General features: G+C 39.8%; 1 protein-coding gene across 4 annotated transcripts in view; it reads right to left on the bottom strand.

Annotated features, from left to right (window-relative positions):
- The window catches only part of SGCZ (sarcoglycan zeta), an 840,425-nt gene that overhangs the window by 200,195 nt on the left and 617,877 nt on the right, over window positions 1–22,353 (bottom strand). The gene's annotated exons all lie outside the window — the stretch shown is intronic.

Raw genomic sequence — 22,353 nt, 5'->3', positions numbered from 1 at the left:
GCTTCTTTTCCATGGGTCCAGATGATGAAGATGTCATCAATATAGCGCAAGTAGAGTAGGGGCGTTAGGGGACGAGAGCTGAGGAAGCGTTGTTCTAAATCAGGCATAAAAATGTTGGCATACTGTGTGGCCATGCGGGTACCCATAGCAGTGCCGCTGATCTGAAGCTATACGTTGTCCCCAAATGTAAAACAGTTATGGGTGAAGTGAGCTGTAGCTCACGAAAGCTTATGCTCAAATAAATTGGTTAGTCTCTAAGGTGTCACAGTCTCTAAGGTGCCACAAGTACTCCTTTTCTTTTTGCGAATACAGACTAACATGGCTGTTATTCTGAAACCTGATACTATTAATTGCATTTCAGTGGCACTCATCACTAAATTATTCTTGAATAAGGACTGCATGACCAGACCCAAAGTAGGACACAAGGAACAGAGCTTAAAGTACTGGAAGTAGATTCTGTCTCAAACTATGATAAATCTTGTCCTCAGAGAACCCTAAAAATCAGGTGTGGAAGGGTGTTTGTAATTGAATAGAATAAGTTATATTTAAGAAACATTTTAACTTCCTGATGCAATTTTTCAAAATTACTTTTAAATGTACTTGTAATAAATGCATTTTACACTCATTTCCAAAGCAACGTCTTGTCTGTGTCTCTACTTAGAACAAAATAGAGTTCAAAATCATTTGGTTTGTACAGGCTGGCTCCTGGCAATGCTTAAGGTTGCCAACTTTCTAACTGCACAAAACTGAACAGCTTGCCCTGCCAATTCTTCAAGTCTACCCTCCCCCGTTCACTCCATCCCCGCTCCCTCGGATGCTTGCTTTCCATCACCCTCACTCACGCTCTCATTTTCACTGGGCTGGGGCAAGGGTACAGGCTCTAGGCTGGGGCCAAGGGGTTTGGAGTGGGCTCTAATATTCGGAATCTGGAAGGTGGTCCAGGCTCTGGGCTGGGGCCAGCAATGCGGAGTTCAGGGTGCAGGAGGGGGATCCAGGCTGGGGAAGGGGGGGTTCAGATTGTAAGTGGGGGATCCAGGCTGAGGCACAGGGTTGGGGAGCAGGAGGAAGGGAGGACTCTGGGTGCGGGAGGAGGCTCCAGGCTGGGGATGAGGGGTTCGGGGTGCAGGAGGAGGCTCCAGGTTGGGGATGAGGGGTTCGGAGTGTGGGAGGGGGTTCTGAGCTAGGACAGGGGGTTTGGGCTTTGGGAGCGAGTTTGCGTGCCGGATGGGACTCAGGGACGGGGACAGAGAGGGGGTGCAGGGAGAAGGTTCTAGGCGGTGCTCAGCTCTGGCGGCTCCCCGGAAGCAGCAACATGTCCCTTGCTCCTAGGCAGAAGCGCAGCCAGGCAACTCTGTGATGCCTCCGCTGCAGGTGCTGCCCCCACAGATCCCATTGGCCATGGGAGCCAGCGCTCAGGGCAGGGGCAGCACATGGAGCTCCCATTCCTCTTCATAGGAGCCAAGGGACATGTCGCTGCTTCCAGGGAGCTATGCAGAGCCAGGTAGGGAACGTGCCAATCCTGCACCAACCTGACTTTTAATAGCCCGTCAGTGGTACTGCCTGGAGCTGCCAGGATCCCTTATCCACCGGGTGTTTCGGTTGAAACCCGGACACCTGGCAACCCTAGTGATGCTGAATGTGCTAGCAAGCATTTAATTTAAGGTTAATATTATTTGTTCTTATCACTATTGAATGCAGCACAATCACAGAAATTGCACTGTCACTGTTCTGGGAAAACCATGTTTGTCCCCAAATATTCTCAAAAGAATTAAGCTCAAAGCTGCTTAGTGCAGAAATGTTAACATTTGCATAGAAATTCTCCTTTACATGGCACTTGTGTTAAAAAAGAAAAATCAGTAGTGCTTGCTATATGGAAACATATTATTTATGAAGCACAGTTCTTGGTTCTGTATAGACATACCACAGAGAAAGAAAGTTCCTGCTCTATAAAGTTTACCACTGAAGTCAAATACAACCAATAAAGTTTAAGTGCATAACGCACGAGGAGATGGCTCATCCTGGAAGAGTGGCGACTCTGTTTTACACCTATAAAGGGTGATTACTACAGGAAGACATTTTGAAAGCCTGAGGTAAGGAGGTATTGCATGAACAATATTTTAAGTATCTATGTGTAGTAAAGGCCGGTGATAATTTTCCCTATACTAATTACAGTAGGAGAAAATACTAAGGGTGGGAAATATAGTCTTTGGTTTTAAGAAGCATATTCTTTATTTAGCCAAAAAGAACCTTTGCTGTTTGGACCCTGTTATCACAATAATCCACATACTTTACAGATTAATACAACGATCTTTGATACAACACAGATCATTTCCTTTTCACTGCTGAGGAAAGACGTTTGGAATTTAGTTAGTACTAGTATTGCTGCAGCTTCCGAAATTTGAACATTTTTATACTAAGCAGCTTTGATAGGAAAGAGGGCTGCAGGCACAAAACATGTAAAAGTTCCATTACTAGAGGGATGGGAAACTCTTTTGGGGTACAGCAAGATATTGAACCAGGTATTGTCAAAACTGAAAATTCCTTCGCTGATGATCACCTGCTTAGGGAACCAGATGGTTATCCTAACTTGATTTATTCCATACAATAAGCTAGGTACTGTAAATTCAACAGGCATGTCTGGTATAAAGGTTGAAATGTGTTTGGAAGGCTCCAAGTCCTTAACCTTAGCCCAGATCATTTCCAAATATTGCTAGCTGAATGCAGACATAGTGAGTGAACTGACTAGAGCTGAAATTAGTTACACTAGAAATGTGTTAACATGTGGAACAGGTGGACAACAATAAAAAAATGTTTAAAAGTCTGATGCAGGAAAAGCTAAAGGAGATGGAAATCAGTATGGCATTCAGAGTTTTTGAGGATAGAGAAAATACGAAAAAATCTCAAAGATGGAAGGAAACAATATTATAAATAAAAAGAAGAGGTGGTTGCACTAATCACCTATAGTACAGGAACAAGTGATTTGTTCAGAGAAGAGCTGGATGGTACAGTTATGAGAGATATTTTCTCATATAGGGCTAAATTTTATGATTAGGCAAAGCCCTGTATTGGGTGGGGAGTATTGAACTGTTCGGCAGAAGAAAAGGTGGGTGAGGAAATATCTATTATTGGACCAACTTTTGTTAGTGAGAGACAAGTTTCTGAGCCACACAGAGCTCTGTCTCTCTAATATCTGGGGAGCTACATGGTTACAACTATACTGCATGTACTGCAGAAGGCCATTTTAGGAAGGCCTTGTGTTTGGGGCAGGCTCCAACTTGGTCTGCAGCACGCCTGAAGGGCTAAAACCTTAACTTAAAATAATTTCCTGGTCTAAGTGCTAGAGAAGCCAACTAGGGGGGGAGCTTTTCTTGACCTGCTTCTCACAAACTGGGAAGAATTAGTGGGGGAAGCGAAAGTGGATGGGAAGCTGGGAGGCAGTGACCATGAGTTGGTTGAGTTCAGGATCCTGACACAGGGAAGAAAGGTAAGCAGCAGGATACGGACCCTGGACTTCAGGAAAGCAGACTTCGACTCCCTCAGGGAACGGATGGGTAGGATCCCCTGGGGGACTAACATGAAGGGGAAAGGAGTCCAGCAGAGCTGGCTGTATTTCAAGGAATCCCTGTTGAGGTTACAGGGACAAACCATCCCGATGTGTAGCAAGAATAGTAAATATGAAAGGCGACCAGCTTGGCTTAACGGTGAAGTCCTAGCAGATCTTAAACATTAAAAAGAAGCTTACAAGAAGTGGAAGGTTGGACATATGACCAGGGAAGAGTATAAAAATATTGCTCGGGCATGTAGGAATGAAATTAGGAGGGCCAAATCGCACCTGGAGCTGCAGCTAGCAAGAGATGTCAAGAGTAACAAGTAGGGTTTCTTCAGGTATGTTGGCAACAAGAAGAAAGCCAAAGAAAGTGTGGGCCCCTTACTGAATGAGGGAGGCAACCTAGTGACAGAAGATGTGGAAAAAGCTAATGTACTCACTGCTTTTTTTGCCTGTGTCTTCACTAACAAGGTCAGCTCCCAGACTGCTGCACTGGGCATCACAGCATGGGGAGTAGATGGCCAGCTCTCTGTGGAGAAAGAGGTGGTTAGGGACTATTTAGAAAAGCTGGACGTGCACAAGTCCATGGGCCCGGACACGTTGCATCTGAGAGTGCTAAAGGAATTGGCGGCTGTGATTGCAGAGCCATTGGCCATTATCTTTGAAAACTCGTGGCGAACTGGGGAAGTCCCGGATGACTGGAAAAAGGCTAATGTAGTGCCAATCTTTAAAAAAGGGAAGAAGGAGGATTCTGGGAACTACAGGCCAGTCTGCCTCACCTCAGTCCCCGGAAAAATCATGGAGCAGGTCCTCAAGGAATCAATCCTGAAGCACTTCATGGGAGGAAAGTGATCAGGAACAGTCAGCATGGATTCACCAAGGGAAGGTCATGCCTGACTAATCTAATCGCCTTCTATGATGAGATTACTGGTTCTGTGGATGAAGGGAAAGCAGTGGATGTATTGTTTCTTGACTTTAGCAAAGCTTTTGACACGGTCTCCCACAGTATTCTTGTCAGCAAGTTAAAGAAGTATGGGCTGGATGAATGCACTATAAGGTGGGTGGAAAGTTGGCTAGATTGTTGGGCTCAACGGGTAGTGACCAATGGCTCCATGTCTAGTTGGCAGCCGGTGTCAAGTGGAGTGCCCCAGGGGTCGGTTCTGGGGCCGGTTTTGTTCAATATCTTCATAAATGATCTGGAGGATGGTGTGGATTGCACCCTCAGCAAATTTGCGGATGACACTAAACAAGGAGGAGTGGTAGATACGCTGGAGGGTAGGGATAGGATACAGAGGGACCTAGACAAATTGGAGGATTGGGCCAAAAGAAATCTGATGAGGCTCCATAAGGATAAGTGCAGGGCCCTGCACTTAGGATGGAAGAACCCAATGCACAGCTACAGACTGGGGACCGAATGGCTAGGCAGCAGTTCTGCGGAAAAGGACCTAGGGGTGACAGTGGACGAGAAGCTGGATATGAGTCAGCAGTGTGCCCTTGTTGCCAAGGCGGCCAATGGCATTTTGGGATGTATAAGTAGGGGTATAGCGAGCAGATCGAGGGACGTGATCATTCCCCTCTATTCAACATTGGTGAGGCCTCATCTGGAGTACTGTGTCCAGTTTTGGGCCCCACACTACAAGAAGGATGTGGATAAATTGGAGAGAGTCCAGTGAAGGGCAACAAAAATGACTAGGGGTCTGGAACACATGACTTATGAGGAGAGGCGGAGGGAACTGGGATTGTTTAGTCTATGGAAGAGAAGAATGAGGGGGGATTTGATAGCTGCTTTCAACTACCTGAGAGGTGGTTCCAGAGAGGATGGTTCTAGACTATTCTCAGTGGTAGAAGAGGACAGGACAAGGAGCAATGGTCTAAAGTTGCAGTGGGAGAAGTTTAGGTTGGATATTAGGAAAAACTTTTTCACTAGGAGGGTGGTGAAACACTGGAATGCGTTACCTAGGGAGGTGGTAGAATCTCCTTCCTTAGAAGTTTTTAAGGTCAGGCTTGACAAAGCCCTGGTTGGGATGATTTAATTGGGGATTGGTCCTGCTTTGAGCAGGGGGTTGGACTAGATGACCTCCTGAGGTCCCTTCCAACCCTTATATTCTATGATTCTATGAACTCCTTCTAATCAGACTTATGAATACTATGGGATTTGTTCATAGACATTTTTCCTTCCTCTGTCTGTCCAAAAATATTGTGAGAGCAGCCTTTCAGCATTTCTGCTTGCTGCTGGAATCCATGAGTGCAGACAAAAACAATAGGGAGAAAGTTAGTCAAACACAATAAAGGTTCAGTCTGAGCGTTGAGTAAAGATACAGGATGATTTTTATTTTATGTAAACTGGTTCATCAATCCCTAGAAATAAGATGTGATTTTAGAGAAGATGAACTGAAAACACAAAGATTATGCTAAGATTCGAGTTTGACCGTTCACAAAATCTTTACTGTCCCAAACATACTTTAGAGTTTTGACTTATGTTTATTTCAGTAGATTTTAAATGATCTGGCAGCTTGACTTTTTAAATGTATTGATTATAAATGATTTACATAAAAATATTGTGAAAAAGTATGAAAAATACAAGGTATATTGAAAGCAAAGTTACAACATCAAAGAACTTGCTCTGATAAATTATGCCTATACAACTATACAGTGCTGTTCAATTGTAAATTTGACATGAATTGAAGATTGTCTATGGATTTTGCTAATGGATAAAAACTGGGTTTTGTAAATAAAGAAGTCTGCATTTTACCAAGCTCGAAGTTCAAAATGTCAATAAACTAATTTAAACTTGGTCTCAGAATTAATATTTTATGAACCCCCTTTCCTTCTTAAGCTGAACTTAAAAGTTTGTTCTACGTTTGAACTTATGGGGGGATTTTTATTCCAATCAATGGCTTTGTGGCTGTACATGACTCAGTCAGAGATTTCGGTCTTTACCTTAGAGAGAACTAACTCTGAACAGTTACAAAAGCAATATTTTCATTATTTTTCTTTTTGTGTACTTTTCTTTTCCTTCTATCATTTTTTCTTTCTTTTTATATTCTATCATTAAACTTTCTGTTCTCAGGTTTGCCAAAGTGGGAATAGTGTATATGAAGGACCAGAGTTTCTTCACACTAAGAAGCAATTTGTATATCAACATTTTTAGATATAGAATGTTAATTATGTTCTCTGTTTTTAAGAAATGAAATCTCCAAATGTCACATAGCCCTACTTTAGACACTTTATTAGTTTTACCGTTTCGAGATAATGTTTGTATCTAATGGAGAATCAATCTTTTGAACTTAAAGGAAAACAATTAAAATGCCCTCCATAGGTTACTGAGTTACCTGAAGTCCCATATGTATTTTTGGAAGGGCAATTTATCTGTAATTTGTTAGTAACTAGAGATTTACAATTCTAACAGAGGGTTCTTCCGGAATTTCCCAGTGAGATCCATGGATCTAATGGAAGTGTTCAAGACAATAAAAACTTCTTTTTCTCTTTCCATTATAAAAAGAGAGAATGTAAGATTGTGTCTCAATTCTCTCTAGTTTTTAAAGTTCTCACCTGGGTAGGGGTTTCATGTGAAATGACACTAGTACCTTTTCTTTGTCTAATGCATAAAGGCTGTCATTTTCTTGTTATGGGACTTTTTGTACTCTGTAAATTCTAAACACATTTTAAAACCTATATTAAATTTTCAAGAACATTTTACGTGCCTATAATATACAGTCGTAAGAAGCTCCATTTGTCTCATCAACCCAAGGAACCAGGAATATGGGGCTTGATTCTTCACTTCGATATATAGGTTCTATGCCAATCTAATTCCATAAACTTCAGTAGGATTGTACTGACATAAAGCTAGTATAATAGAGTGGAGAATTACATGCATTAACTTTTTATATTTTGAACCTTTGAACAAAAGCTCAATCTTTCTATGGTGAATGAACACACTACAGACAGAAGTTAAAGTTATTTGTGTTCAACTTCTGTTTGCCATTTTATTTTCCTCCCTCCCATGAATAAACTAATTATAACCAAAATGTTTATGGACTCCAATCCTATTTTACCACTGCACTGATGAAAAGTGCTATATAAGAGCTAGGGTTTTGTCATTTGAGGGCGCTACACAGTGAGTTACGGCGATAGGAAGAGCCAAATGCTAATAACCAACTTCTAGCCAGCAATTCAAACAAACACTCAAATCCCCCCTGGCCCCACCACACCGAAACTTCGCACTCCCATGCAAAATTATGAGAAGAGATTGTATCAAGGCTTCTCCCATACCATGCAACTGAAGGACACAGATTTACCAACTAGAAAGATGTAGAATAATAATCTGATCTCACTGAAGACTGTTTACTGTAGAGTGCACACTGAGCGCTCAGGTCCACAGCTGAATTAAAGGATCATACGACACACACTAACAGTTACATGTTTAAGAAATGTGGACAAAACTAAAATACTAAGGAGGGCAAAACTACAATTCCTGGAATATGATGGCAAAGAGGCCTTCATTCCCTTTCACTCCCAGATGAGATACAGTGACTAGAAGATAAGAATGAAATTCATACTGAACCTGGACAAAAAAGCTGGTCTCCAACCAATCAAGTGGTAACCTCCAAGACTGCTATTTTCAGTGATGGCACCTGGAAATTTTTCTTAACTGTTGTTGAGCTGAAGATTTCATTTAATACAACTTTCCCTGAGAAAACTCATCCTCCCCTCCTTCCCTAAAAAGCCTCACACTTAAATTAAAAATAAGTACAACTCTGGATGAGCTATATGAAGGATCAGATAGATGAAAACGTCATTACTAAATTTAAAAATTTACCCAGTGTTTACCCTTGATGAAGCCAGGGCTACGGGCAGTAGCAGGCAAAGAGGTTGCTGGCACTTCATGACTTGGAGAGGAATTCTCCTCACCCCCACATCCACATTCTCAAAAATCATTCCCATGCCAAGGCCAGCTACTCAGGCTTGGTACAAGAGAGGGTGGATTTAAACCACTGATGATTAGTCAGGGACATTGTTATCACCTAAAACTAAAAGTCAGACATCTGCTTGGATAGACAATAAATCAATGAAATAATAAAAGGATGATTTGAAAACAAAAATGTGTTCAAAATTCAGTTTTACCACTGGATGACCCCATACAGGTTTCAGTGAAGTAAAGCAAATCAAGGACACCGTCGTAAATCAATGTGTCCTTAGGTGCCATTAGATAATGCAGAACAGCCAACTGAATTTCAGAATGGCAGTCACTACACAGACAACCAGCAAAAACAATTGTGACTGGTCCCTTGGCAAAGCTTATGATTAAGACAACATTGTCATGTTCATAGACAATAAACTGACACTGGACTCTCAGTACATTGGAACACCATCATTCTGAGAGCAACAATGAAACAATGACTACTTTATTCTCACCATTAGGCAAATAATCATAAAGGCAAGTAGATTTCAACATTAGGAATTCAGGAGCATTTTAGATTTTATCACACTACACAGGAAGGTAAAATTTGGTCACAGAAATAGACATTGTACTTTACACTGAAAACAATGAAGAGTGGATTCTGCATTCCCTTTGTGCTGCTCAGGTGATGCAAAGATAGCATGGACTAGACACTCCCCCACCCCTTTGACAATTCCCCAGCATATAAGAATCTTCAGTGCCTGTAGATCTCATACCTACACCAAAATAGTCTCCTAGATCCCCCAGCACAAATGGCATGTCTGGGTGGAGAGGAAGGAGCAGAGAATCTCGCCCTGCATGCATACATGAGAATGCGCTTTGGAAGAAAGCCCACTAAATAAAAAGATAGCTCTTCCAGAACATTAGAGAAAATTATGGACACCTTCTAGGCATGTAGTGTGCAACTGGTAAATAACACAAACATAATCATCATTATACTACTACATTACAAATGGTTTTTGATAACCCAGACTGGAAACAAGCCAATATTTTTCAGTTCTAGTTAAGTTTTAATACAAAATATATTTGATCCCATCCAAGTAATAAATCTTTTTGGGGCAATCAATTTCAGCAACCATGCCACTGTAATATAATCACAAGAACAATGTAATCAAATACCTTCCAAAAGATAAGCAATGATTAAGAAGCTAACAGCCTTGTTACTTCTAGGAACACTAAATTAATCATGTATTTGTTGAATTTATCAAAGCAACATTACCGGTAGAAATGTTCTCTTCTTGACTGCAGAGTTATAGACAGCCAAATGCTACTCTGACATACAAGTGCAGCTTCCACTTACATCAGCGGGAGTTTTGAACATGTATATAAGGGCAGAATTTCCCCTCAAATAGTCACATTATATACGCACTCTTTCAATGTGGTTAACTGTCAGTCATAGTCATCAAAAGTCTCACTTCTTTTACAAGTAGAAATACTGTTACCGTCTATGAAGCCAGTTAAGAACTTGAATCTATGCAAAATATGAGTTTACGTGTGGAAGGAATATTGAAGTTCACCAGGGGCAACAGCTGATATCGCCAAGACCAGAAACAGCTTCTGAATGTAGAAAGATCTCCACCTAGTAATTGAACATATACTCTCTTTCACCTACCTGGGATGGAGTCAGTATTTCCCTCTAAAACCTCTGCTACATGGAGTAGTAGAATTCAAATTGACCATCATGAGGCCCAAAGACAACAGAGGTATAGAAAATAGTACTTAAGAAATACCAGGAATCAGCAAGAAACACTCCTAAAAGTGGCTGAAGCATACCCCAGCATTTCCTGTTTATTCTTTAAATTATGAATTCTCTGTGTATTAGAGGCTGGAGAAACCACAGAAGTTTGGTTTGTGATATGGATGTTACAACTGACCACAAAAAAACAACAATAATCAGAACATGCCAAATCCAACCTTCTGCTCACAGGAAGAATAGGAGGAACTCAGTCCACCCCTTCCAAAGAAAACCTCCAGTTGGGGAGAGGACTCAGACATAACCTCACTGATGAGCAGCTGCTGAAGGGGACAGGATGCCTAAATGCCAACCCTCGAAAGATGAGCTTCTGAACCAGCTTTCCAAAGAGTGAATCTGATCTTATCCCCTCTTTTAAGCTGCATATAAGAGGGTGATACATGTAAGGTAGGGTGGGATGGGTGGAAGAAGGAGCCTATTGCATGCTAGTCGCCGCTAACACTGCCTTGTGTGTGAGCTAGCAGCATTCTTTCTACTACGTTTCATGCGGGAAACACAAGGCTTGAGCGAAAAATCTCGAGTGGATGGAATCTCTAAGGAAGTTCACCTTTCACATGAACCTGAATTTCCAAGAAACATTTCCCCGACTCCCTCCAAGAGCATACTAGTTATTTTAAAATAAAAATATAGATTTTGAACCTAATTAGGTGTTCAACTCTGAGTACAAAAATGCATGATTTTAATAATATGTTGTACATATATTTCATTTGATCAAGATTCTTGATTTTGTGCCTTGTAAACCATTTTTTCTAATAATCTTTTATTGTATTATATACTAATGTGTTCTCTTAGGGCAATCTCTTGAAAGCATGTGATACAGGAACAAAGAGCACTCTTTTGACCCTATTAGCTGGACAGAAAAGATGGAATATGAAGCAATGGATTATAGAATGAAGGAAAACAGTCTCTCTCTCCAAGACAGGCAAGGAGACTGCATTACAGGGGTGCAAATTTGGGCTTCCTTAATGCTTCAGGCAACATTGTATGGGTGAGTGGTAAATAACTAGTCAGGATTAAGGAATTTGGGAGAGTTGCCTGTTACACTTGCAGTATATTTACAACTAATAAACCTCTACAGTGATAGTACAGCTTCGGCAAACTATAATATTTTAACTCAGAAACCTTGAAGTCTCAAATTAGTTAAATCCATTATGAGTTATTTGCAAATCAGCAATTGATCTGTGTGTGATGCTATTTTAATTATCATCTGATGATGGTTACTTGCTAGAATAATAAAAATGATGAGAGCAGAAAGCCATTTAATGGCAAGAAAATTATTTTAAACCATAAACAAACCAGTTTAGGGGAGGGTCATTTGACTGTTCTGGTCCAGACAGACCTTTTGGCAGCTTTTGACACAACTGACCATGGATTGCTGCTTCAGAGATTAAGGGATGCTGCTGTGTGGCGTGAACTTCCCTCCAGTGGTTCAAATCATATTATGGATTGAAGGAGTCAGCTGGCAATAATGGAAAAAGACTTATAATTACCAAGGGATGATTTGCAGTGCACTACAAGGATCAATCATATTACCCTTCTTGTTCAACGTACATATGGGATCTCTTGGTGACAATTTCATAAAACTGTTTGAATGGATACTGCTGATATGGAATTATATATCACTGAATCTATGCAGCCAGCAGGTGCAGTCTCTGTTACAGATGGGACATTTGAAAACAGAGCAGCCTTGTCCCTTGATCCTGGGAAAACAGAAGATTTGCTGCTGGGTAAATCATTCAGAGATAGATTTCCATGAAAAAGATGTGGTCAAAATGATGCCAAAAGTTCTTAACCCACCTATTTGTTGGATGCATTTTGATTTTTTTTTTCAGTAGTTCAATTTGTATAGGCTACACCTATTGATGCTTGTGAACATTTTACAACAGAAACACATGCTTATGGAATCACAAGATTTGATTAGTGTAATTCCCTTTCTGTAACAGATTACAGTATGGCTCCTTCATCACTTGCAGCTAGTTCAGGATGCAAAATTTTACCCAGACATCATTATACAATACTTGCTCCCTTTTCTTTACATTGGCTAAATATACAGCAGTAGATTGGATTCAGGAAGGGGCAGTTAGCGAACCTGGCTGCTGCTCTCTAGGGACCTGTTTGCTATACTCCCTTTGATCACTTCTCTTTCCTATTCCCCTCTAGTCTCTGTGCTGTGAGTTGAAGGGAGCACTTAGGATCGAGGTATGCTGGCTGAATACAGTTTTGTGCCAGTTTGAAACGCAAATCTGGGTCCCCTGCCCCTTGCCATTGTGCAATCACCACTAAGTACTTTTGCAAAGGGACCGTCCTAGCCTTCTCTGAAGCAATCTTATTAATTAGCTACTCCCAGTCTATCCGTCTTGCTTTCAAGTTCCCTAGAGAAATAAAAATGCCAAATTGCTTAACTCTTCCTGCCCTGTGAAGGTTCTTCGATGGGTCTTAGTTCACTTTAGCTTTCTGAAAAACTGCAGAACTAGAATTAATTTGTAAACTTGACACAATAAAATTAGGCCTGAATAAAGACGGAGTGGCTGGGTCACTACAAAACGTAATTTTCCCTCTGTTGATACTCACAACTTCTTGTCAACTGTTGGGAATGGGTCTGATTGGATTGGCCTTGTTAGCCACTGACCACCCTGATTGGATTGGCCTTGTTAGCACTGACCCCACACTTGGTAAGGCAACTCCCATTTTTTCATGTGCTGTATATTTATACCTGCCTACTGTATTTTTCACTCCATGTATCTGATGAAGTCAGTTATAGCCCACAAAAGCTTATGCCCAAATAAATTTGTTAGTCTCTAAGGTGCCACAAGGACTCCTCCTTGCTTTTGCTGATTAGGACTAACAAGGTTACCCCTCTGAAACGTATCTGTAAATCCTCCTTTGTTTTGGAGAGGATACCAATGAAATCTACAAAGCTCTAAACAACCTTTGTGCCATCTTTCAAAACCTCAATACTTAAGATATTGGTTCCAGTCAGGAGAGGTCTGGAGTACAATCAAACATAAGAAAAATATTTTACTTTCAACAAGGTTGGGAAAGCTGTCTGCCATACTATTCTTGTTATCCTTCTGTAAATTCATTTTGATTTCAGTTTGATAAGCATGTCACCTTTGCCATACTGGCCTTCAGAGCTTTCAAGTGATCTCACAAACAACTAATCATGTACCTTGCAAGTAATTCAAGTAACCCCCCCAAAATTACCATTACAAGAACCGTCTAATTTCTCATCTAAAACTTTCAAAGCTAATCACCTAAGTACAACAAAATATCCAAGAGATGATGCAAAATATTGTACCACATCCTTCTGCACCTGATAGCAGATTTGCACACCGTTGTCAGTTTTATGACCCTTTTCCAACCATTCTGCAAGTTCCATCCAGTAAAGATGGTCTCCACATATTCCTTCAAACATTCATATTGGCATATTTGCTTGCTATAGTAGAAAGTTTATAGACCCAGTTTTATGGTTCACAGGGAAGAGGAGGAATTTGACTGGAAAAGCAAAAAAGCGAAACAGAACAAGGAGGCAAGAGTTAAACTGTATATCCCAGAGCAGGTAGACAGATTCATGATAGCTCAGCTTGAACTAGCATGTTAAAAATAGTATTGTGGACACCGTGGCAATTGCAGCAGCTCAGACTAGCAGCTTCAGTCCAAGCCCACTGGCCCAACCCCCAACGAGAAGTAAAGTAAAAGACAAAACAAAAACACAAGGCCTTTGATAGCCTGGGCCCCGCTCCCCTGTAACTATTTGACACCCCTTTGCATGGCCTGGCTCAATGACTGCTAGAACTCTCCATCAAGGGAGATATTAATGGTTTAGTTAGACCAGAATGAGGCAGAGAATCTGTCCCTCTATATTTCAGACCTTGCATATCTGTATTCAGACACCAGCAACCATTTAAGAGTCTCACTATCATGACTTCAATCAGTAGGCAAGGAGTAATCTACTACTGTGATGTGCCCTAGGCTGTAGAACTCCCCCCTGAATTTCATCTCACAACTTCTCTCACCAATTAAACAAAAAATTACAATCTTTTTACTCTAAAATATAAGTTCAAAAGATTGACAATTAGTTTGACAACTGCTGGCCTTATCGGAATGGGGTTTTGTCACAGACGCCATAGGCAGCTGAGTTGGAACCATTAGTATCATCCCTCACCTCTTTTCTTTTCCCATTTTCAGCTTTATTGTTAAGCTTTTTTAGAGTGCAGTATTTTATTTCATTTCTTTAATGTCTGTTAAATTGGTTGGAAATAAATAGCTTCCAAACATTTTGACAAGAGTTAGGGGAGATAATGTATACAATTATAACAATTCTCTACACCTAAAGAGAAAAACATACAAATAATGCAGCTTGAAGTATCCCAAAGTTCAGGATATCTAAGAAGAAGAGGATGATTTTGTGTGAAAGGTTCACAGTACATTTTCTTTCACTAAATCAGTACTGCAGTCATAATGCCTCTCATATACTGGAAGTTATTGCACAAAGTCCCAGGAGTACTAAGTCAGTTAAAGAAGTTTATGGAAAAAAATGTCAAGAGCAGAGCTGATACACAAGGGAGTTTCGTCTGTGGTAATGAACTTCTTACAGTCTTTCAGAATCTTCTAGCTAGATAAATAAAGTAACTTTCTAAGGCTAAAACTCAAGAAAAAGATCAGATTAGTTGCAGTTAGGGTTTAAGAATGAGGTATCAGTTCAAACAAATGAAAAATGTGTATTTCAAAATCTAGATGTTTTGAATAGAATATTGTATCCATGCTTCCCCGAAACTTTCCTTTCTTCGGGTATCAAGATCCACAAGATGACAGATAAGGCAATATCCATGAAAAAATTCATTGAATTACGTTTGGTGGCCATTGTAATAAATGCAAAATGTACCTATTAATGTGGACCAGAACTGTATGCAACTTCTCTAGGGGAAAGATGGAATGTGAACCCTGGGAAGTGTTATGAATTTCAAATGACTATACTGAACAATTGGCCAGACAAGAATGAAATTTTGGACAAATAACGGGGAATCTCTAGGTAAAGGTGAAAGCAAAAAGTCAACCTTTTGAAGCTATGCCCTGAGGAGAGGACCACTGTCTATTGATTACCTGTTCTCAGCATCACAAGATCAAAGGCCAAAGTGGTATAAAAAAAAGACTAACCTATTCATGGGCATACTTGGTCTGAGCTATGGCTGTTATGAATTTGTAACTACAGGAGAAGCCCCTTTGAGAAATCTGAAGCACTGACTCCTGTCAGAGCTCTTGTTGGAGTTGAGGGTAATATCTGGTAAGCTTATTAGCAGGTGTGTAGGTCCTTTTATTGTTTTTAATATGTTTTCTCTGTAATACTTTTACCTTAATAATAACTGTGCTTGCTTGGAAGGAGCTGAGTGGTAACTCATAACTCTGGGCAATTATCTGGTCATTGCCTTCAACTTCAAAGTACAGATGCTAGTCAGGCAGTCTGGCTTGCTAGGAATTTCACAGTATAGCGAGAAATCTGTGCAGCCTGGAAAAACCCCTGTCAGATGGTAGAGAGACAAGTCTCCACCCAAGAGACATGACAGCTGAGGAACTGGGAGCCTACAGTGGAGGAAGACCAGTGCAGTTGCCCTGAACTGTGACTCACACAGTTCCTACAATGAGTTTTTAAGACTGATTCTATCAGGGAGTGGGTACATCAGAGGGGACAGCACCAGACCTATCAGTCACTGGCTCCTAGGCAAGTTGCACCTATCAGTTATGTAATTTCTACAGCCAAAGTAAATATGAATATTTTGTTTACATTTCTGGGAAGCAAAACTTTGCATAACTAACTAGTGCTACTCCTTTACCATGGTGAAGAATAGGACATCGCTTGAGGAAGACTAATTCCACACTATTTGCTAAGGGTAAATATTTGAGAAAGCCAAATTCCTAGCATCAATATTTCAAATCTCCAAATGGGCTTTTAAAAAAAAATGGTTAGCATTTGCTTTTCATATTAATTTTTCGCTAGGTGGAAATCCATTTGTTATATGGGTGTAACTCCTAAAATGACAAAAAGCTAAAAATGACCAGGAACTTTAAAAATGAACAGTTACAGAGCATGAATCCCAGTGATGACTGAATCTGGTAATATTCTAAATAAGAAGAACTCTCAGATATCCTTGTAGCGGTTTCCATCACGTCACGCTGACTCAGCAGACATTCTAGGCTTCAGAGTGACACACAGAGGGGCAATCCTAGAATCCTGTTATACAAATATTTCTAAATTAAGTAATTACAAGATATAGAGTAGAGGAGTTAGAATTTGTACAAAACCAAAGTAAATAATCTGCAGTGGGTTTTGGTCAGTGGATTAGTAGACATGATTCCAACACTGGAAGTTCCCTGGCCTCTCCCGAGCTCTTGCCTTAGATATGGAGAGCAACAATGAAACACTGCTTTACAGTGCCCCCAGGTGTGTGCAGCAGTCCCCACGTAACCTCTCTACAGCCTCCCTCTTCTGTGCCGGGAAAACATAGCAGTTGTGCAAAAATATTTTCTGATCTATCAATTGTTTCAGCTCAAGTACTAACAACCAACTTAATTTCACTGCCTACCTGCTTTTAATGGGAAAATAGCAAACTTGATAAAAGAGAAGATATTTGTAGATCAGAACTTTTATGGGTTCCATTTTTAGTAGTATGGAAAATAAATCAGCAACAAAAAAGAGCACGTAAAGTCCTCAGATTCAGTTGTATCTTTTACTCCTTGATGTACATTACTTACATTAATAATAATATTTCACCATGGGTTTATACTATCTTCAAGGAGAAAAAAATGGGGGGGGTTAAAAACCTCATTCTGCTGCTTTATTCTCCTTCTCACATTTTAATGTTTTGTATTCTTAATATAACAGATACACATCTTTTTTTTTTTTCCAAGCAAGCTGTGACACTTATGGATTAAATCACAAGGAAGATGCAAGTGAGTAACCTTACAATTTACAAGTGCAGAATTTCAGGTATGTTCCTTTCAAAAGGTGGCTAAGGTGAAAAACACAACAACTATTCTTAAAGTATTTTCTTCATTTGCACGTGCAAAGCCTATTTCAAGTGGAAACAGAGAAATTTACATATATAGTTTAAATAATAATTCCCCTCTGGGATCTGGAATGAGTATCCAATCAGCTGCTTACATTTGTGCTGTAACTTAGCACCTAAGACAATATTCTGTTCACACTGATGCTATCTGAATTTGATGTTAGTTTATTATAGGAGCTGGATATTATTAAATCTGGAAAATACAAGATAAGATTTCTGGTCTCATTTAAATAGAAAGTTAATCAAAAGGAAGGAAAGACAATAAGTGATAACAGAACCTCTATTATCTCAGTCTAAATGTCAAGTATTGTTTATAAATCACAGTTACTTCTACTTTTCAAGTATCAGAAACGATTGCCAATAATGGGAGATATTAATAAATTTAAGTTTGGGGAACATTTTCAAGACTGTTTCCTACAACATAACACAAATAAAGTCTATTTTATAAAGAACATTAGGAATTTGACGCTGTGAGAATGTGTTTATTGTTTTCCTTTTTATTAACTTTACTAAGTTTACTACAACTGTGATTTGATTTTCCCTGTATATTACCATTTGCTGGCAAAAAGGTCAGAAATCTATGCATACCAGAAAGAAAATTAGTGTATGAGATTCACATGTTCACCATTGTCATGGAAGTCACAGTCTCTGTTTCCCCATCCCACTCCCCAAAAAGGCCAACACTCTCCTAATACAATGTAGTTGAACAGATTTAAATTGTGTTCCACTCTCTTCCTGCCATCAAAAAAATACATCCTAATTTATTACTTTCAAATGGTGGCATTTACTATATCTGTGGCCCAGACAATCAAGCATGATGGTTCTGCATATCTAGGGGAAAGGTCAGCTTGGTAGGAAGGTCCCAAAATAATGCAAATATTTCTCAACAGCTAGTAGAAGAACTAAAAAACCACCATGCATTTCCAGCTTTAGCACAGCTCCAGAAGTATCTTACACACACTCACTCACACTCACTCCACATTTTTACATCCCACAATATTTACTACAGCCTTAGGACTGTAATCAGTCTCCATTATGTTTCAGTGTTAGGGAGTGTTAAGTAAGTACTGGTCCAGAATGTAGGCTCTATGGCTGAACGGGTGCCCCAAACCTTTGCCAAACAATGCAGCTACAGCTATCCTCTTCCCTTTTTTCTATTTTTTCCAGAGGACTTACGCCCAGGCCTACCTTTCTCCAACCAAGCATCAGCCATTTTATATTTTGACTATTTCATCTCACAGTAGTCCTCTGGGAGACTATCTAGTCTTCCTGGCACACCAATCTTCCATAGGACTTTGCTTATGTAAGCAGCAGCATTGGCCCCATTGAAATTAATGGTAGAACTCCCTTTGACTTCAATGCAGTCAAGATGCCTCCCATTGATTTCAACTGGATTATTTCACATAAGAATGGCCATACTAGGTCAGCTCAATGGTCCACCTAGCCCATTCTCCTATCTTCTGACAGTAGTCAGTGCTAGATGCTTCAGAGGAAATGAACAGAACAGGCAATTATTTAGTGATCCATCACATTGTCCAAACCCAGCTTCTAATAGTCAGAGATTTAGGGATACCCAGAATATGGGATTGTGTCTCTGACCCTCTTAGGTCCATCAAGGGATATGAGTCATGCCCCATCGACTTATCTAAATGTTTTTTGGATCCAGTTATACTTTTGGCCTTCACAACATCCCCTAGCAACAAGTTCCATGGGATGACTGTGCATTGTGTAGAGAAGTACTTCCTTATGGTTGTTTTAAACTTGCTGACTATTAAATTTCATTGGGTGACCCCTGCTTCTCATATTATGCAAAGGAGTAAATAACACTTCCATATTCATGTTCTCCGCACCATTCGTAATTATATAGACCTCTCTTATGCTGTCTCTTTTCTAAGATGACCAGTCAGAGTCCTTTTAATCTCTATTCATATGGAAGCTGTTCCATATCCTAATAAGTTTTACTGCCCTTCTCTGTACTTTTCCCAATTCCATCTGTGTGAGCAAACTCACACTTGCTTAAGCACTTGGCAATAGCAAGGTCTCGGTGGGTAAATACAGTAACATAATTCCCATAAGCCTGATTATTATACATAGCAGTTGGGACGGACAGAATCACAAATATCACACATGGGAAGGAACAGTCATGGCATACTTAATCTGGCATTCTGTGACCGCTTGGAAGGAGCTGCGTTTCCCCTAGTGTAGTTACAAGGATTGCAGAGTTTGGGGAATTTGCAAAACTTCCATAAACACTGCACTTGTAAAGTTTCTATTGGCTGGGTTAGGACATGGATACTTTTAGGAATACTTGAATTTATTTTTTTAGCTTTATTTCAATATGTTCATTAAGTATTCTGCAGCCTTTAAAACAAATCTTCTATTTCATGGATACTTAGAATATTAGTGATTTACTTTGTTACTTCTGGAAATGATAAAAAAAGCTAAAGCTAAGTCAGTGCATCAAATATCATCGAGTTGCAAAGATGCACATGAGACTTTTAGGAAGATTATTTTGAGAGGGACTTTGTGCCTTTCCATAGCATGACACTTTGAAAAAAAATTATTTGAGGGGACAAATTCTACCCAGAGTTGCATGTTCATGTATTAGAGGGCAGAATGTGACCTTAAATGTCTATTCCTTGTAGAAATGGCTAATAAAATATATAGAGGTCATTTTTGTGAGCTTAATCTTTTGGTTGTATCGTGATCTAAATCCAAGTGATGATATTTGCATTTCTAAATATATTCAGCTACCTTGTTACTGAAGGTTTGCTTATAGATGTTACATAAATTACCTTTTCCTATTTTTAGCAAACCTTTCATAAGGAATATTTTTCAAAAGGCAAGCCTTAAAGGAACAAACTGATTGTGAATAGAAAAAAGTCAAAGATGATTATCTATCTAATAAAGTGATCAAAACACAATCACTATTTTGACATATACACAGATTCATAAAAAGAAAAGGAGTACTTGTGGCACCTTAGAGACTAACCAATTTATTTGAGCATAAGCTTTCGTGAGCTACAGCTCACTTCATCGGATGCATACTGTGGAAAGCGTAGAAGATCTTTTTATACACACAAAGCATGAAAAAATACCTCCCCCCCACCCCACTCTCCTGCTGGTAATAGCTTATCTAAAGTGATCACTCTCCTTACAATAAGAAAAGGAGTACTTGTGGCACCTTAGAGACTAACCAATTTATTTGAGCATGAGCTTTCGTGAGCTACAGCTCACTTCATCGGATGCATCCGATGAAGTGAGCTATAGCTCACGAAAGCTCATGCTCAAATAAATTGGTTAGTCTCTAAGGTGCCACAAGTACTCCTTTTCTTTTTGAGAATACAGACTAACACGGCTGTTACTCTGAAACCTCTCCTTACAATGTGTATGATAATCAAGTTGGGCCACATTGTAAGGAGAGTGATCACTTTAGATAAGCTATTACCAGCAGGAGAGTGGGGTAGGGGGAGGTATTTTTTCATACTTTGTGTGTATAAAAAGATCTTCTACGCTTTCCACAGTATGCATCCGATGAAGTGAGCTGTAGCTCACGAAAGTTTATGCTCAAATAAATTGGTTAGTCTCTAAGGTGCCACAAGTACTCCTTTTCTTTTTGCGAATGCAGACTAACACAGCTGTTACTCTGAAACAGATTCATAAAGTGTTACATGATATTTCAGTTGGCAGGCAAACACTCACGACTCTAAATCTTCACCAGTTTTTTTATCTTACAGATAAAGGAGACAGAGCAGTTAATTGTCCATTTCAATTGATTATTTTAAGAACTAAACGTTGTCAGATGTTGGTGGGACTTTCCATTCCCCCCTGGGCCGGCCAAAGACATTCCCTCCGAGACCTCTCTTCATACATGGATACCCAGAAGTTGCCTATTGTCCCTCTGATGTAGTTAGTTACCACTCCTTTAGCTGATAAGTGGGTTCAATCAAAACATCTCTATCCATCGTACTGACATCCTGACCTTATCTTTGAGGGTTGGGGGTGGAGGGGAGAATCAGTGTGACCCCCTATCATCTTTGGAGAGTGTGTTTGTAACATACTTGGTATCGGGGTGTTCTGGTATCACCCTCTGGAATGTGCTTGCCTGAGTGCCACACACATCTTAGGAATGGGTCTATTTTTGCTGTATCAGCCCTGTTTTTGCCAGTTGCTGTGAGCTTGCAGGCAGGCAGGCTCTGACTTCTGCTCACTGCCTGACTTTTGCTAGCTTTGCTTTATATTACAGGGCCTGACTACTACTCCAGTTCAGGTCTCAGGCCTCGTAACAGGACTCTTGCACCAGGCCCCATTTCTCAGGCTCCCTCTACTACACTAAGAATATAATCATGAAGGAAAAATATCAAGGTACTGTACCACATATAAATTTAGATTTTAAGCTTCGTGTAGCCTGTAGTTCTCATGGTACATTTTCAAGCATACATGATTTTTTCTACTGCCTGTGGAGGTCAAAGACTTTTCTGAGGGAGATTTAATAGCGGAAAGACATATTTAATAGCTCTTCATTCCTTTCAACATTTGCAATATGCATATTGAAATTCTCTGTACTTCATTGACTAAAACACATTTTAACATTCCTCTCTGATAGCATTTGTATAGCAGCGAGAACTTAATAGAATTCAAGTACTGCAATTTTTTTTATTTTTAATATATCTAGGAGAGCTACAACCCAGCATGACTCAGTTGAAATGAGCTGCGTTGCACTTTTGAGTATATAATGTCTTGATTTAACTATTTTTTCTATAATGGCCTGCTGTTAAGTGATAAAACAATTACATTTTTAGCAATATTACAAATGGGTTGCTTTGAAAAATCTCCATCCTAGTGTACATTATCCAGTTTTAATAAAATTCCCTGTTCCCCATGAAAAAAATTACACTAGCTGAAGCTAGAAGGTACTCAGGTGGAGCTACTTGAGTATATATGAAACTATTCATTCTTTTCATTGCATTTTGCAGAACTTGTATTGCTGGGTTCACATCAAATTAGAAGAATCAAATGTTCCATTCAC

The sequence above is a fragment of the Lepidochelys kempii genome, chromosome 4 (assembly GCF_965140285.1).
Source record: "Lepidochelys kempii isolate rLepKem1 chromosome 4, rLepKem1.hap1, whole genome shotgun sequence".
Taxonomy (NCBI): Eukaryota; Metazoa; Chordata; order Testudines; family Cheloniidae; genus Lepidochelys; species Lepidochelys kempii.
Note: the sequence above shows the minus strand (reverse complement) of the source record. Positions and strands in the feature narration are given on the sequence as shown.